This window comes from Thalia democratica, chromosome 6 (assembly GCF_965202585.1).
Source record: "Thalia democratica chromosome 6, ktThaDemo2.hap1.1, whole genome shotgun sequence".
In the NCBI taxonomy this organism is placed as follows: Eukaryota; Metazoa; Chordata; class Thaliacea; order Salpida; family Salpidae; genus Thalia; species Thalia democratica.
In genome coordinates this window covers 51,366,954-51,384,960 of record NC_139170.1, presented here as the reverse complement: position 1 = coordinate 51,384,960, position 18,007 = coordinate 51,366,954, and positions in this window count along the sequence as shown.

Genomic DNA, 18,007 nt, shown 5'->3' with positions numbered 1-18,007 from the left:
TATCTATTTGAAATAATTTTCATTTTAAATAGTTTTAAGACTGACTTGGTTTTTTATATGCTTCATCTTTTATAAACCAAACATTTGAAGTTTTTTGTATTATGGAACAAATTTTTCCTGATATTTTAAGTTAGGTAGCTCAAATATGACGGGGAGATAGATTTTTAGTGAATATTTAACTTCCGATCGTGTTGTCCCTGAGAAATTTGTAGTCTGTTCGTTTGTATTGAAAATCTTAAAAATAAACGTCTATATCTCAAAAACTAATTGAAATTTTTGTATTCTATAAAAACTGACTTGTAGTTTATATTTTAAGCTTTTATTTAAATGTAAATATTGATTTTTATAAAAAAAAAGTTAGATCTCCACGCATATGTCCTTAAATTTTAGTTTCAAGAAAAAATGTACTAATTGTTTTTCGTCTTTCTAAGTTGCTTATTGAGCACTAAAAAGAAACCAATTAAAACCTGTTATTGCATTTTTGTTAATTTCGCTTTTCACAAAAGGTCCTTGCGATCCGGGACCGGGATCGGTGTTTTTTACGGAAGTGAATACGAAATGTGAAAACAAAGGAGATACGAGAAGAATTGAAGCGTATCCGTATTGTGAATGTAAGTGCAAGAAAGGGTACAAGGGAATGTATTGCGAAGAAAGTTAGTTGCCTGATTTTATTAAATATTTTTATTACATTAGTTTGTATTGAAAGAGATTCCTGCATACTATTAGCAAGTATTATCAATGAAATCAACAAATTTTTCTCATATGTTTTACCGAAATTCATAAAATAAAACCATCAAGTTTTTAAAAAGAGTTTAAACTTTAATGTAGTAATATATATAAAATTTATCTTCCTGAGCAACTTATGTATCTTAAAAAAACACATTTAATTTTACATAAAATTTTTTTTTGATTTTCAATAAAATACTTAATAAAACCATAGTAACTTTATTACTGATAGTTATTTGATCATCGGTTTCTATTTACACGTAATGATAAGAAATTAAAACATCCTAGCTTAAAAAAACATCAAAACAAAACAACATAGTACTAAAGTTTTTTTTATTTATAATTCTACCTTATTGGGAATCTTTGCTTTTTAACCAAATACTTTCGATGAAAAGTAAAAGAAATATAACTTGGATTCATTAGTACTAATACTATTAACTCTATGAATTTTTAATAGAAACTGAAAAAAAGAAAAGAAGTTACGTGGTTTCATACGTCTGTGGCCCATTATCACTGGTTTTTCTTGCTATTTCCATTTATTTGTTTCAAAAATGGAGAAAATTGTAATTTACACAGATTTTTAACATGCAAATTTTAATTGAATTTATATTTAATTTGTACTCGTTTGTTTGTTTAATTGATGGGCGAAAAACCTTTCTAGTCGGTAATAAATTATACTATTTTTGAGTTTGTTATTATTTTTTACCATAGTTTAGAATGCTATAATCATAATTATTCTAATCATAATAATATTGCACATTTAAAGTACCTTAAATCTAAGCTTTCGAGAAGTTGTTTTATGATGTCAGTATAAAACCAAGTATTTTATATCTCCCTGGGGTGTTGCTGCTAGTTGTCATTTGTTACCTATTGTTTGTACGCAAAAATGAAATGTAAGATATGTTTGTTGCTGCCTGCTCTGACTCGAACAAATTCATTATTTTTAAAAACTGGTATTCTGACATTTAATGAAATGTTTAATTTGCAAGTTCGTAAGTTGATGCTGAATACTTAGAGAGGGTTTGAGGTTGACCACAGTTGTTTTACTCCAGTAAGTATGGTCCGTACACACAATACAGGATATCAAAAAATATAATATTGAGGTTGAAAGACATAAAACAGGGCTTGGCTTAAACTCCTAAAAACAGAAAGTATTTCGGCCTTAAGTTGTGGTCTAGTGTTCCACAAAATAAAAAAAAACCTAAATGAGGACCAGTTTAAATAAAGTTACAAATAATTTTTGTTGAGCCAGTATACTGAGTAGGTTTAGAGTTCTCTAGTTGAGTAATTTGTGGTGCATACAGATAATGCTTAATTGCCTTTGGTTGTTACTTTTTATCTGGTTTTTTAATATATGCATGGTCAGTTCTGATTATGATTAGCTGGTTTTGGTCTGTTGATGGAAATATATTGTATGGTTGTGCGTGATTGTTTTTTTGCTGTTTTTAAGTTTTAACTATAGAGTTCAAAACAAATAAATAAGACACAGTAATCTATCCACAAGGGAAATTTATTACTTATTAATTTTTAGAAAAACAATTAATAAGTTTCACCACAGAGCGGATTTTCAAATTGTATATCTGCAGTAAAACAATAATTTTAAAACTGACAAATATTTAAATTAATGGTTTGAATTAAGTTTTTTACAAAACTAAAATTAAAAAATAATAAGTAATAAATTAAGAATTATATTGATACTAAACAACCTTCAATTTAAAATAAAATTTAATAGTTATTAATTTAAGGTTGTGTTGCATCAATAGAATTCTTCACTTATCTTTTTTTAGTTTTTTAAATTTAATTTTGTAAAAAACACTTAATTCAAGTCAATTTTTTGATTATTTGTCATTTTTACCATTATTATTTAACTACAGATCTACAATTTGAAAATCCGTTCTGCGGTGAAACTTAGTAATTGTTTTTTTCTCAAAAGTAATAAACTATTAGTTTTTTAGTTTTATTAAGTTTTTTTTTGATAGCTGTGTATATTAATTACTTTTGCCAAACTATAAGTTTTTTTATTTTACTAATATTAACTAGAATAAAATTAATTCTACCAATAAAAGTTTAAGAAATTAAAATTTCTTTGCAAGTTTTTTTTATTTAACTTAATTTTTTATTTTTTTCTGAGTAACACTTCAGTAAAATAGATAATTATCAAGATTTAAGATAATTATTTGAAGCTAATGCATTCGTTATAATATTAATTTAATGCTTTTTCTCAACAACTAATTTAGAGTGCATTATGGTGGCAGTGATCATATGATTGGATTATTGGTGTGATTTTACTGTTGTAACCGATTTTACACTTAATTGGGGACTTGCGCTTCATGATTTTTCACACTTCGTGGTTTTAAGTGGTGAAATTCTAGCATTGTGCGACTTCTCCAAATGGCATTTCACTAAGGGTTTTTTATTTGTTTAAAAGATATATTTATGTTTTTTTCATTTTTGGACAATTAAATTTAAATACTAATGGGGCAGGTAAAATAACATATGATATAACACACTTACTTTTCCCCAGAAAACTTTTATTGTTGCAAGAGGTACGGTTTAAGACTGATGTTTTTTACCTTTAAAAAATGAATAGAAAAAATAAACTAAAACCTAACCAAGTGATCACTACTACCAATGTAAATACACACATTTTTTTCTCAAGTCTCAGGATTTTTTTAGTAAAGGTTGATTAGCTTGTGGAAATTAAAAATTTATCTTTGAAGAGGGAAGAGTAAGACTGATATTTTATACCTTAAAAATTGTTTTTTTTTAATTTACTAATGGACCATACTAGTTTGTAACCATATACAAGAACAGGCCATTAATTTAAAAAAAAATTTTAAATGTTCTACAAAAATAAATGCACTAAAATATAACAAATTTGAAGACAATTTAATCATAGAAAACGAAAAGTAGTAAAATCTAAATGAATAAACTAAGTTTTTTAATGAGTTAGGTTTTAGTTCTTGGTTTACTTGTAAATTGGCTTTTGAAAAGTTCCCCATCTTTATAATTTTTTAGTATATTTCCATAGCCACAATAGTAATTTATTGTCTGAACTATAAAAAAAGCGCTCATAAAGTTTTGTCTAAAATCCTGAGTAAAAGCGCCAGTCAAAGCGCTATGCATAAATACAGTGTTACAATCATTTACAATATTTGGAGATTTTTTTTAACAATATTTGGTAAGTTTGCTGAGAAAGATCATCAGTTCTGGAAATAAAACTCACCAATGTAAAACAGTTTTGTTAAGTTAAAATGGGAACGGGTCAATTTTGCACGAGCGTCATTTTTGCACAAAAGGCCACTTTTGCACGGCGATGTTTTTTTTTCACGGAGGTCACTTTTGCACGATTGTCACTTTTGCACAAGAGGACACTTTTGCACGGAGGGCACTTTTGCACGGCGTCATTTTTGCACGGCTTCACTTTTGCACAAAGGGACAATTTTGCACGGCTATATTTTTCGTATGGAGGTCACTTTTGCACGAGGGAACACTTTTGCACGATCGTCATTTTTGCACTCAGGGTCATTTTTGCACGGCGTCATTTTTCACAATGAAAACTTTGTACGGCAGCATTGTTGCACAACGATACTTTTGAACAATGTAACATTTTTACGATGACATTTTTGCAGACAAAATTTTGGCACGATGACTTTTTTGCACAGATCATCACTTTTGCATGCAGGCTGATTAAAAGTTTTAACCAGATTAAAAGTTAATAACGTGTAAATTCTGTAACATAAAAAGAAACTGAAAACTGAAATTTTATAACGTACTTATATTAATGGCAAAAATGAAAGATTTAAAATCTTAAACAGTAAGAGTTAACGTTAGAAATAACCTAACGAAAATATTAAATAAAAATAATTATAAAAGATTTATGCAAGGGATAAAAAATTTGGTATATTAAGAAACTAAGATAAAAAAATACTTTAAGTGTAAGTAAATTGTTCTAGTTTATTTTGAATTTTAATTTATTAGTTAACAAATAGACCTTTTAATATATTTTACTATACTATTACAAGTTTATTGTTCTTATGTTTCTTATTAAAGTCCTAGGCATCAAAACCTAGACCACTTAACTGAAAGAAATAAAAATAAATTAACACAAAAAGATTAGTTATTTAATACAAATATGTTAATGATTTTTTTCATATTTAGAACTTGACATTTACTAGGGTTTTAGTTTAATTTGCTTTACTTTAGCCGACCGTAAATTTTAGCTAAGGAATATTGTAAAGTTGAGTTCAATTGGTTAATTTCTCATTGGTTTATTTCATGATCATGCAACATCATAGTAATAAAATAGTCCAAGTTTAAAACATGAAAAATGCGCTATTTTATTCTCACGCTAAATTTAAAAGCAACTTTTCGTACAACTAAAATATAAACATCAAGTAAAATCTGAAATACTTTTAAACTTCATAAATTAACTAAATCTTAAATTTTGAACTTAACGATTGTTTAAAATTAAAACAAATTTAAAATACTTGTTTAACAACTATATAACACTAATTGTAACATCAACGAAATATAAGTAAATGATATGTCTCAAGATTCGTGTTTTAAAGCCCTACTAAATTAAGTTTATATTTCTGTTTAAAAGTTCACGAAATTCAATTTATTTTTTTATAAAGTATTCAAAATTTTTATTTCTAAAACTAAAAAAACTGTGTTCATCTAATTTATTTAAATTAAGATTATAAATATAGAATAATGAATTGTGGTACGTTATTATATTGTTCTACGTAAAACTTGAAATAAAAACTTTGCATCAAAATTTAATTAAAAAACTTTTTGTTCATTCAAAACAGCTTGCTTTTAAAAGCCAATATTATTTAAGTTGACAGAAAAAAAGTATTTGTTTTTTTTTTTTTTGACAAAATAAAAATTAAAAGCGTGCAAAATTGAAGCTCCCTTCAAAGTTGACTTATTGTTCAAATTTTTGCAGTTCATAAGTATACCTGTGAAAATATAACGCCGTGCAAAAGTGACAATTTGAAAAAATGTAGCTATGCGAATTTAACGTGGGGCAAAAGTTTTGACATGTAAAAATGTTGCCGTGCAAAAGTGATCCTTATGCAAAAGAGTCGCCGTGGAAAAATATCCCTCCGTGCTAAACTGACGACCTTGCAAAAGTGATGCTGTGCAGAAGTGACCCTTCGTGCAAAAGTGACGCTAGTGCAAAAGTGACACTCACCCTATATTTATATCTACTCATGCCTGCCTTTGTATGAAGAATGCTTTCTAAAAATGTTATATTCATTATTATTAAAATGAATTTAATTTTAGTGGCAGTGCATTCAGTATTAAAACGTTGCATAACTACACTATAGTTATAAAATGTTCGAAAATATTTTTAAACAAACAAAACATACATTTTTTTTATATTCTAATACACTTACTCTATTAGTTATATTGGAAAAATAACTATATAATTGATAAACCAAAGAAAACTAATAAAAACTTCTAAAAAATCGAAACTCTTAAAAAGTCATAATAAAATTGTATACTACTAGGTTATTGAGCTTTCTTTTTGTGCAAACTAGTTTTATTTTGAGAATCTTGTGATCTTAGTTTATATAACTAAAACTTCTGTGCTTATACTTTGAATGTATTGTTTGTCAAACAAAACTAGTTTAATTTTTTGAAATTATTATAACATGCAGTTTTTTATAAAGGTATATTTAAAACAAATTTACCAGCCTTGTAACAAGACTTCTTTACGAACTTACAAACACACTTGTACTTATTTGTTTATATTTAGCTACATAGCTGTAAATCTACCGCTGCACGTTTTTATAAGTTAGTAAAGACAAACTAAAGAAGATATTTGTTGATAAAAAAATTAAGTTAATTTAAATTGTTCCTCACACCAGGGTGTCCCAAAGGGGCAATATCGCTTTTTTTTTTATTTCGACAATTTGAAAGTTTTTTAAATTTACTGTTAATTCCGTTTAAATTATATTGCTAACAAACTTTTTAAGTAAACTTTTTAAGCTAGCTAACTTTTTATACCGTGACCAAAACTTATATTTCATTTGAAACTTTTTGCTGAAAAAAGCTTCTAGAAAATTATTTGTTCACCACAGTTTTTATTCTAAAGCTATGTTTTTTTTTGAAATTTATACCACGTTAAGACAATAAATAGTTCCGATATAATTATTTATGTACAAGATTGAACCGTCATAAGCTTTATTTTATTCAAATACAATTGCTTTGGGTTTCAGTTAAATAAGAAGCATTTTTGAAATAGTTTAGTTTATTTTAAAAAAATCTCGTTCACTGTGTTATTAATTAAAAAAATGAAGTAACTTTGACGTAAAAATAAAAATTACAAATTTAAATAACAGCTTTACTGTCATAGTATTTTAGATAAATATAACACGCACCTGGTAAAAAGTAGAAACACAAGAGGTATGAGACTTATTATTGAGAGATTTTTAACTTACAACACATTTCTTACTATAAAGGTTTGAGTAAAACATTACAAATACTTGTGGTAAAGAGTAGAAAAGTTAAAAACTACATATGTGACTCGCAAAATACACTATCAAAATCCCGTCACTAGCCCAATAAACGGGATGCGATTAGGAAAATGAGTTAGGGAATTTAATTGTCGGTATAAGTAATATCAACTTTAATTTATTGAGTCAAAATTTGTGAAACATAAGTGCATCATTATATATAACTTAAAAATAGGTTGACAAACACAATGAGACTTCATCTTCTTATGTATCAAAAATTTTTGATCAACGAAAAGAGTTTTACACAGCTTTTTTACGTTTCTGAAAATTAGAACTTAGTTATATGTTTAATTTTGAACTTCAAAAGCTTAAAAATGCTTTAAAAACTATAAGTAACGGTTTACTATCATTTTTAACCCGCGATCATTTCTAACCCAAACATATATAACACGATTATTTCTAACCCAATCATTTTTATTCTGACTATTTCAAACCCGATTATTTCTAAACCGATCGTATATAACCCAATTATTTCATATCCGACCGTTTACAATATTCGTATTTTATATCTAAAAATTATTTTCAACAACTTTTCATTTCATTTCGTTTTTTTTTCATACTCTTACTGTTATTTTTACTTTGATAATGAATGTTTAACTTTTGAATAACCAAACCAGAGCACACTGTTAGATATCACAACTAGAATTTTAGAGTGTAAATATAAGGTAGAAAAACATTTTGTATCTAGCAAAATACAAATAACCCGCTATTATTTGTTAATCAAAGTTACATTTGTCATTGTAAACTTTAGAAGTATGTTTGTTCAATCTGTTAAACATAGAGAGATGTTAAACTAACTATCTATATAATTTCACTATTATAGTTTTCTATTGTACATTCAACATTATGTGTAACACACTGAAGGGGTTCTGATAGTTTTATTTTGCTAACTGTTGTTTTAAATTAATAAAATATAAATATTAAACTTAAACTTTGAAAAATATAGAGTTATAATGCTTACATTTCATTACTACTTATTGATAGTATACTAAATAGAATTTATTACTGAAAATTAAACGTTTATAAAATAGAAATTAGCTTCTTGATAACCTAAGTATGGTTACAAAAACATTATTTTTTTTTTTGGAGATTGTGCTCAATTTTTTTAGAGTACTGATACTATTTTTAAATCTATCTAGGTAATAATATAACTAGTGCCAGACTTATTTTTTGATTATATTTTGAAAGCAAATGAAAGAAACTTAAATTGTACAACTTAATTGTTTTTTATTCTATAGTGTAATACTATTTATTTATAACAGTATTTAGTGTTTCAGTGTTATAGAAGTGATATGCATTAAAATAAAACAACCATTTAAAAATTGATAGAGGTATAAAAATAGTTTCAATAAATGTTAAAACAAATTAGTTGAAGTCAAGCTGAATGGTAAGTACAAGATATACTACAAACTTTTAACTAAGCTGATTCAACTTAAAGGTGTAATTTTCAAATTTTATAAGTAGTTTAAAAACGTTTTTAAATATTAAAGTTTATTTGGTCAATAATTGTTATCAACTAATAAGTATTCTTTTTACAAGAATCTAAATGATAGTAGTGCAAAATAATGTGCAGACATCTACGTGAGTATTACAAAAATTGAATATGCAATTTTTGAAATGCTGTACCGATGTATTTTACAAACACTATAAATTAAGTATTTTTTATTACATTTTTTAAAAGAAATAAGTGTTAGCTACTAGCATGTATCATTTGTTTTAAAGTAGTTATTTGCGGTGTTAGTCGTTTTATTAGTTCTCAGCTAATGTTTATTTTTTATTAGAAATAAAGTATTTAGCACAGAGTTACACTTTGGCACGGCATCATTTTAGCTTAGAGTAAGGCTTTACCGCAGAGTGACACTTTAGAACGGTGTGAAACTTCGATCAGAGTGATACTTTACCACGAATTTACACTTTAGCACTAAGTGATAAATTAGCTGGGAGTAATGCTCTAGTACAGAAATCATTTTGCACAAATCTTTTTTTAATGGTTTTATAATATTTTTTAATTGTGTTTCCAAAAACTATAAATCCAATAATAACCTTTCAAAATGACTAGAAATTGCACAATCATGTGTTGCAGTTTACAGAAAACGGTATTTTAATTGAAATCGACACGAGATTTTGTAAAACTTTAGTGTAGATACAAATATCTAATTTTTTTCATGAGACCTTCTTTAAAAAATACTCTATTGCCCCTCCTATATCATTTCTAAAAACACTACGCTTAAATACCTAAAATATTTTTTTCAACTTTAGAATATCTACTTAAGTTTCGAGACTAGCTTTAAATACACATGAGACATTTTTTTCGTTACTCATCACCATTATACCAAGATTATCCCTAGTATTTTTCAAACTGTGGCCTCATGTTTCCCTCCTCTTGACCCCTTGACTACTCATGGTCCACTTTAGGCCCCTTTACTCCGTATGGCCCCCTAGATATCTGCTTATGACCCGCTTTAAGTGACCCTGGTGTAGATTAGATTGAGTTTTGTATTTGTAACTTTCGTTAACTTTTGTTGTATAACAAAGTCTACGTTAGTTTTTAACATAAATAAAATAATTCATAATGTTCAATAAACACTGAAGGGCTTCACAGATGTTTAATTTTTCGTCGTTAGTCAGTGTTATATCCTGACCTAACACTTTCTTAATTTCAACTAATTTTGTTTGATGTCATTTGTTAAAAAACTGTTTTATCTTTATTTAAAGTTTTCTTATTTTAATCAGTAAGCTAATTTCTTTCAAAAATATTTTGTTTTTTTAAGTAGTATTTGTGGTTAACCTACTAATTTTAGACGTTTATAAATGAATACGAAACGAAAAAGTAGTACATGTTTATAAAACTGTAACTTATATAAAGCCTATTTAATAAACTAGTATCATTAGTAAAATTTGAATAAAGTATCTATTTTGTGAGCTAAAATGCTCTTTTAAATTCATTTGATATATGATTATTACTCAAGCATGTGTTCTTGAAAAATAATAATTAAAAATTTATTTTTAGGTTTTATAGCAACCAGTTTTAAAAGTCAATGTTGGTTGTAAATATATTTTTCATCTAGTTAAACTTACACACTTAACTTTTGTTTTGTTTTTACTTTTTTACTATTTTTTCTTAATTTGATTAAAACAAAATTAATTTAACTTTAATGACTTTTCGGCAATTAAAATAAGAATTACTTTATATAGATTATTGTATTTTTTAAAAATATTGAATACTGCAAGCTTCATTCCTGATTGTCCTAAGTTTAAAAAAGGTGCTTACCCTATGCTAATACAAGTGATATCATTGTATAAAATTTTAAATTAAAAACGAACTCAACCACCAAAAAAAGCTCTCAATAACCCTATTCCAGAAAAAAACCAATATATTGTTTCTAAGTAACCAAGTTTTCATTTGTAAGTTAGACAAGTTATTAAGAAATATTTTATTAGTTTATAAGTATTTATGCTATGTATTTTTAATTGTATAAAAGTATTTTGTTTTTGTTGATATTTGTATGGTAATATTAGATATGAAAGCCCTACAACTTAACAAGAAAGTAAACTGATATACTATAAGTTAAAACCAAAAAAATGGTGATAAAATTTAAGCTTAAGTTTTGATACAAAAAAAATTGTTTGTTTTAATATATTTTTTAGCCGTGTTTTACTTTATGAAAATTTTAAAGTTTAATTTTAATTATGAAGACATAAAATAACTTTTAATAAACAAAAAAACACATATATGTTACCATTTACAGATACTGCAAAATATCTTTAATATTAGAACATATTTTCTCACTGTGAGGTCTATACTACTTACACATTTAAAAACACTTGCATAAAAAATACAGACAACTTATAGAATTCATTCAAATAAATCACAAGTTTAAAGAGAAAATATCAACTTAACTATTTATACAAGATTAAAAGTCTTTAATTTATCATGTTTTATCAACTTAATAAAAAATCAGCTCTTAAATAAAAAGTTAAAGTTTGCCAATAATTAAGTTCATATTTTTATGTTTTCTTTCACTGTAAAATAACAAGAAGAAGTTCAAAAGTAAATAAAGTGTTTATATAGTTTACTTCTATTATCATTTAAAATAAAATCATTTTGTTTATAACTAAATTGAATATTTTATTTCCATTTACAAAGTATTATGTACAAAGTGGAACAAAATTCATATTTTTAATTAAAAAATTAAAAATGTATTTTATGAAAATCTGAAAAATTTTATCATGAAGTTTTAACTGACTAATTTATATAGGAAACTTTTATAATTCATAATATAGTTTAAAGATGTATTAAACCCACATCTCAAAAAGGTTTTTAAAGTAAATTAAGGAAAACCGTTTTGACAAAAAAACTTTTGATTTTAAGTTATGTGAGAATGTAAAGCAATGAATTAAAATTACAGTTTTGTTACTTAATTTTAAAGACCCATTTAATTGTTAATTATTTTTTGAACCTGAAGTCAAATTTACAGTATGTTGCAAAATAACCTAATTATTAGTTAAACTTTTTATACTCGACTTGATACAAATAATACTTTATTGACTACTGCTGTTAAATTAAGCGTGTTATTTCTATTGTTGCTGGATGACGAAATAGTTAAAAGGGAACAATAATAACACATAAATTTAGTAAAAATTTGTTTTGGTCAAATTATTCTTTTGAAATATATTTAATGATCTTAATGCACCAGGACAGGTAAAATATGCATGAAGACACTTAAAAAAAAGTTTAAGTATTTACAAAAGATCACTTTTGCTCAAAAATCACTTTTTAACGAAGGGTTTATTTGCACGAGGGGTCTCATTTGCACGAATATTTTTGTTTTATTTTTAATTTTTCTATTATTTTTATTCTATTATTGTTGCATTTGTGATTTCTAGTTGTTAATTATTTATATATCTATCTATTTTATACTTATCAATTAAGTTTTACTTAATTTGCCATTAAGCATTTTGAAATCTTTTTGTCAGCTAGCAAGCTCTTTTAATTTAACTAGTTGTAATAAGAATATAATTAGTTTTGATTAGTAGCATCTAATAGTAGTATATATGGCTTTGATTATCTTACTTTATAGAGTTTTAATACGTGATCATTGCGTTTGAATGAAACACCGCGTTGAATAAAGTTCTCAATCTGAAATTTTTTAATTAATGTTCACACCATATCTGAATTTAAAATCTATATAGCTTCCGAGGACCTCGTAAAACAAATAATTTTCAAACTAAAGAAAAAATTCGTGGTTTAGTAAATTTGTAACAAAAAATCCATAAAAGACAGTATAAATCATTAATCATCATCTATTAGTTACTGTTACAAACTGTGAAGTATGCAAATTGAATACTTTATAATTAAAAGGAATAATATTCTTTTGCTTTAAAATTTTTAAATGTTTTTAGCTTATCTAATTCATTTACACTTTCTTAGATTATGTTTAAAATGGACAAATAAAAGCATGTTTGTTATATGTAGCATTTTAGTTTTGCATTATTTTATAAATGACTTCCCTATACTACTTTTTTGTACTGTTTTGATTTTTAATGAAATTTTTGCCGTAAATACAACTTGTCTGGACAAGTCAAATATGCATAAGGACACTTTTGCACCAATTCTAATTTTTGCACGAGATCTATATTTTGCACAAAGAATATCTTTTGTAAAGATCGTAAACTTTTCACAAGTGACAATTTTGCACGATTTTTAAAAAATTAAGTGTTAGAAATAAAAACCTACGAAAAATACACCCATCAAGTATAAGGGCTCATTAAGGGTAATAGTGACAATTAAAAAAAAATTTGAAAACAATGATAAAAAATAAATAGTAGTGAATAATAATAATAATAATAATAAAAAAAATTAAACGGCTTGAGGGAAGAGTTACAGCTATAGTTAAATAGAAAAGGGAAAAAAATATTAATAATTTAAAAATCTTAACAAGTAAAAAAAAATTTATCAACCAAGGATAAGGGTTAAAGGAAACAGCGATAGTAAAAAAAATAAAGTTTTAATCTGTTCAAAATTCTTTTCGTGTGAAAGTGTCTTTTGATGCAAAAGTATTCTTTCGTGTGCATTATTTATATTTAACGTAATTTATCATAAGCATAAGTTACCAGTGATGACTTCGGTTTTAGCTAAATATTTTAATAAAAGATACATAACCGGCAAGATTTTAGATCCATTAAACAGTACTAAAAATAAGTCTTTTAGTATACAATGATTTTTTGTTTTTTTAAGTTTTATGGTATTTTTTAGAAAAGTATACAATACAATCAACTCTATTAATGTTAAAAATTTGTTTAACATTATAAAAAAGACAACATAACTTATTTTATTTGCTCATGTTTATTAGCATAAATAAAATAAGTTGTAAATCTGAGGTTACTAAAATATTAAGTAACTTTGTTCTATAATGCATAATAAAGTTTTAGACTTTTATTCTTATTAAGTTTCAAAGTATTTTAGCAAATAAGTTAATCTGTTAAGGAGAAACAGCATTTAAATAGGTAATGTTAAGAAACCAGAAAAGGTTAACATTATAACCTGAAAGAAAACAGATACATAAATACCGTCAGTTTAAAAACATCCTAAACTTAGAAATAATTTACACAAAGTTAAATTCTTTAAAATTCTTTTAATACTTTAAAATTAAATAGAAAATGCTAAAATGAGTTAGTTTTCTAAGAAAGGTGAAAAATATTTTTAATAATTTTTTAAATAAAAAGACAATTTTCTGAATACAATCTTCACTTCAATGATCATCTGCTTCAAATATAATTAGGTAAGCTGGAATTAAATCTAAACGATTTCTTCCAGCTCCGAAACATTCACTACTAAACAATCCTTCTCTAGTTACACTTTTTCTGCTATCCTCAATTATTTTCCTGTCATTATGATCATTATATTCTTCCTTTGAACAAACCACAAACACAAATGAAAACGTTTTCACAGTGTTATCAACTTCACAAAAGTTTCGACCAACAAGTTTTGCGAAATTTAAGTTTGTTCCAGTTAGATGTAGTACTGAGTCAAATTCCTCTTGGCTTTTTTGACTATTAGAATAACCGTTTGTCAGAACATGTTTTACTTTTTCCGCATCAAGTCCGCTAAGATAAAGGTATTTTCCTTTAAGATTATTAACTTCATTCTCGTTAGTAGGGTTAATTCTGAATAGTTCTCTGATTTTTGGCAAAATTTCAGCGTTTTTAATACAAATTGAACGTGAAATAAACTTGTAATCATCATTTTCTTTATGTAAAAGTTTTGTACTAAATTTTCGTTTTTCGTCGTCTTTTGCCACAAAAATGCTGCTTATTTGAAAAGAAAGTTGTTTTATAATTGAATTAGTGTCATCTGCTAACGCTGAGATGAGACAGTCAATTTTTGCATGATAGTTTCTATCGATTTCTTTCTTAAACTCATCTTCTATCTTTGTAAAAGAAAAATCAAAAAGCTCATTTTCAGAATTATTTTCTTTGTTTGTTTCCTGAATTATATCAGAATCAGCAAAACTTTCTGCATATCCTTCTACTTTCGAAAGGCTATAAAGTATTCCATTAACTAGATTGTCTAGATGAAGTTTTTCTTCAATTTCAATTAAGTAAGCTGGTATCACTAAATTATGGTGAGCTAACGCTATAATTTCTTGATCACCTTTTTCAAATGAACCTTCCAGAACTTTTCTATCATGACTGTCAAACAAGTCTAATGAACATTCTTCAATTTTAAGTGGTTCGTTTAAACTATCGTTAAACATTTTTATTGACTGCTTAGAACATAGATACTCTTTAAAACATGTATTTCTTTCACACATAAAATATGGTAGTTGTATTTCAGGATTTAGTACACTGTTCACGAAGAAGTATCTAAACTTTCTAATTGAATTTTGTTCTGTTACAAAAGATTCACTGTAATCATACGCAATATTAGAACTATCAGTTAAGTACACTCCAGGTCCATAAGATCCTTGTTGTGATGGATTAAACCCTGTCTTTAAGATTCCTTCTACACTTTGTTCTTTTGTTCCATGAAGTAAAAGAATTTGATTAGAATCGCTTGACTCCGTTGAAGTTTCTTCATTTGATACCACTCTATATACTTTTAAACTTTTAGTCAAAATAATGTCGTTTTTAATCGAATTTTCTAAAAGTGTATAGTCTGGATCATTGATATTTAACATTTCAATTTTATATTTAAAACCAGGAAGAGCGGGTTTTTTAAAGTTTGCAACATCATACTCGCATATTTCTCTGGCTTTTTCAAGAACTTTTCCTTTTTTATAGTCATCTTTTATTTTGTTAATTTTTTCTTCCCTTTTCTTAACGAAGTTTTGAAGAAAACTTCCACAGTTAGGGTTGCATTTTGAAAATTCTTCCACTTTCGTTTTTATGGACTGCATTGCTAGATTCATTATATTTGTTAAAATACTAAAAAATTACTTTAGTTAGTTTTGGAAAAGATTTTGCATTTATTTTCAAGATTTTAAACAGTAACAATTGACAGGTCAGTAAGTTTTAAAGTATTGTTGTAGAGCCAACAGCCAAATGATGGATACATCCTAACTGATTATTTGATACATTTTGCCCACAGGATCTTTTATATGACATTTTTCTTTAAAAATACCGACAATTTTAAGCGTTTATATTTTGTAAAAAAGCTTTAAAAAACTCTGTCTTCATAAATTTTTTATTTAAAAAAATATTTTTTTAAATAATAGATTTGTGGAAATAAATAAATTTTATTATTAACATCTTTTTTTTTGATTTTCTGATTTTTTTTCTGATTTTGATTTATAAATTATTTCATGATTTTCAAGTTTCCAGGTTTTTTGGCAATCCTGTATAAAAAACCATGCAGACCTCATTATGTTTTTTTAAATGAGCAGTATTCCTTGTGTAAAAAAGTTATATTTTGTTGAAATACATTCTATGTTTCAAATAAAATATTTATTTAAAAAAAAAAATCAAGGTTAAACGGCAATTAGTGTTAAAAAACTTAAAATAAATAAAAAAAGACTGTACTTTTTTTACGCTTTGTATATTTAAAAAACTAATACATTAAGCAATTTGTAACATTGCATATTTTTTTATAAATAAAAGCTATAATAAACCATACAATATATACTACAAATATTAAGAGTGCATTTTAAAGGATATATTTTTAGTGTAGAGGTTCTTATTTGAATGTTTCAAGAGTGAAGCCCAATTGTCATGAAACCCAAAATATCAAATATGTAGAAAGTGTCTCTTTTCAGAAAAACCTTTAACATGAAGGAAAGTGTTTTGGAAAAAGACTCTTTTAATCAAAAGGTTTATTTTGCACGAGGGATAACATGTGCATGATGAAAATTTAATGAAGTAAAGCTAACTATATATTTATTGACAAAAAAAAAATTTGATTAAAAAAAACAAAAACAACTAAAATAATTAAAAAAATAACTAGCCTCTTTTTCCATAAACTTGCAAACAAGCTTTGTTGTTTTTAAATACTGATACTATATCTATACACATGATTTTTAAAACAATTAAGTTATCAAGGCAAGAGATTTTCTAATTGAAAGAGTTTATTTAACTAATGATCCATATTGTAATTCTTCAAGAAATTGTCTAAGTTAACTAGTAAATTTTTACTTTTATATTAGCGACATAAGAATTAAATGTAGATGTACCAAAAATATATTTTATATGTAAATTAATATTTTTTATGATTGCCATATTTGACATAATTAGTCAGTTTTCCTTACTTAGTGAGAAACTTAAAAATGAGTTACAGGGTTTCCAAAAGTTTTTTGTAAATTTTTTCCAAATTTCTAAATTTAATTTTATTTTGTACAAAAAATTAGCTTTTTAGTCTAATTTTGGTAAAAAAATTAACTTATATAAAAATAAACTTCCATAGATGGTATAAAATATTAAAAACTACTGCAAAGCTACTAATTTTTTTAACTAACTAAAATAAATTAAATGGTACAATTTTTTTTTTGATAGATATTTTGTATTTAATCAAAATTTTGTTAGCTTCAACTTAAAAATAGTTTGAAACTTTAAATATTTTGGTTAGTTTTGTTCATAGTTTCATTTTTTTCAACATCCCGGTATTATTTGATTCCAGGATTTTGGCAACCATTGAGTTTTCTGAACTTGAATTGTGGTGTAACTGCTACAGTACAATTTTACTTAAGAGTACTAGTTCACAAATTACTAGGCCACAATACATAAGTTTTGTACAAAAATGAATTCAGAATTTTATAATCTACTCAAAAACATGAAAACTATTTTTTTCTTTTTGATAAAAAAAAATCTAGCATTTTTACCACAAAATTCTGATTTTTTTCCAGCTATGCTTTAAATTAAGTACAATTGAAGTTATAAGGGTTGTCAGTCTTCAAGTCAATAAATGTCTTATATGACCAAAATTTCCGTGAGTGACCTTATACCATCTTTGAACTTTTTTTTTATTACAAAAGTTTTTTAAACATATTTCAAATTAAACAAACAAGGTTGACACTGTTTTTAAGAATTTTTTTAGGTTTTCTGTTATTCTTTCAGGTATGTTAAAGTACATGTTTTTGTGTCTATTTTCAATTTAAATTGAAAACTGGGTAAGTAAAAATACAACATAGAAAAGATCAGTAAAGCTACATTAAATGTATTTTTTGATTAAAAAACTTGATAATAAATTGTTAGAATTTTACCATTTAATAAACTTTATTATCTAACAACTCTTTTTTTTTAATTCAGGATTTTAGTGAGTC